The sequence below is a fragment of the Vipera berus genome, assembly GCF_964194415.1.
Source record: "Vipera berus genome assembly, chromosome: 9".
Taxonomy (NCBI): Eukaryota; Metazoa; Chordata; class Lepidosauria; order Squamata; family Viperidae; genus Vipera; species Vipera berus.
This window is the reverse complement of record NC_138212.1, coordinates 1282542-1283725: the sequence shown is the minus strand read 5'-3', so window position 1 is coordinate 1283725 and position 1184 is coordinate 1282542.

The window sequence follows — 1184 nt, the reverse complement described above, 5'->3', positions numbered from 1 at the left end:
GGGGCGGGGCGAGGGCGGGCGCGGCGAAGACCCGGGGGGCGGGGCAGAGGAGGAGGCCACGCCTCCCCAGGGCGGCCCGAGCCTCGGCTGAGCCCGCCTGGCTCGGCTTGCGGAGGGCTGGATTCCGACTCCCAGAATTCCACCCCTCTTCGAGGCCATTAGCGTGCTGCCTGGGGAATTCTGGGAATTGGAGTCCATCTCTCTGCAAGTTACCCGATTGGAGAAACCCCGGTCTAAGCAGCCGTCTCTGCCTTGGCGGTGCTCTGCACCTGCTCAGGAGCACCCTGGCTTGCATTGCAACACTTCTGCCCGAGCGGTGGTCACCTTTGATGCCCCCGTGGTGGGTGCGCCCCAATGGCCCGTTCAGCCGGGACCCCCTGGTCACCCCCCCCCCACGTGCTTGGCTACAAAGGAGCTGCGGCCTCCATTGTGACGGGGTCCGGGGCCTCAAATGTGCCAGACGGGCTCCTTGTGGCCCTCATAAAATGGGGCGTGACCCTGCGATGCGCATTTCAAACTCAGTTCTGGCCCACTTTGCTTCCCTGCAACCAGCTAAGTGCGGCTGGGCTAACCTCATGTCAGGACCCCCGAATGCTGGCTAGTTTTTTTCACTCAGTATTTCAGACAGTCCTCTGCACACAACAGTTCATTTAGTGACCTTTCAAAGGTACAACGGCACTGAAAAAAGTGACTTATGACTGTTTTTCACACTCACAACCGTTGTAGCATTCCTCCTGGTCACGTGATCCAAATTTAGATGCTTGACTCATATTTATGACAGACGCAGTGTCTAAAAGTTGTGTGATCTGCTTTTGTGACCTGCAAAGTCAATGGGGAATCCAGATTCACTTAACCATGTTACTACTGACTTAACAAATGCAACGATTCACTTAACAACGGTGGCCAGAAAAGTCGTAAAGTGGAGCAAATGCTTAACAAATGTTTCACTTAGCAACATCAGTTTTGGGCTGAGTTGTGGTCGTAACTTGAGGACTACCTGTCTCACCGCTTCGAGCCCACCAGCGGTGGACCCTGGATAAGGAATTAACGGGGTAATTAATTAATTAATTATGAATGAACCTTTATTGTCAAAGTACAGCCATATATACATTGAGATTGGCTGAGAAATGCATCAATCAAGCAGCTGGTCCTACTCGTTTGCGGTCTTTTCCACAGCGCCGCTT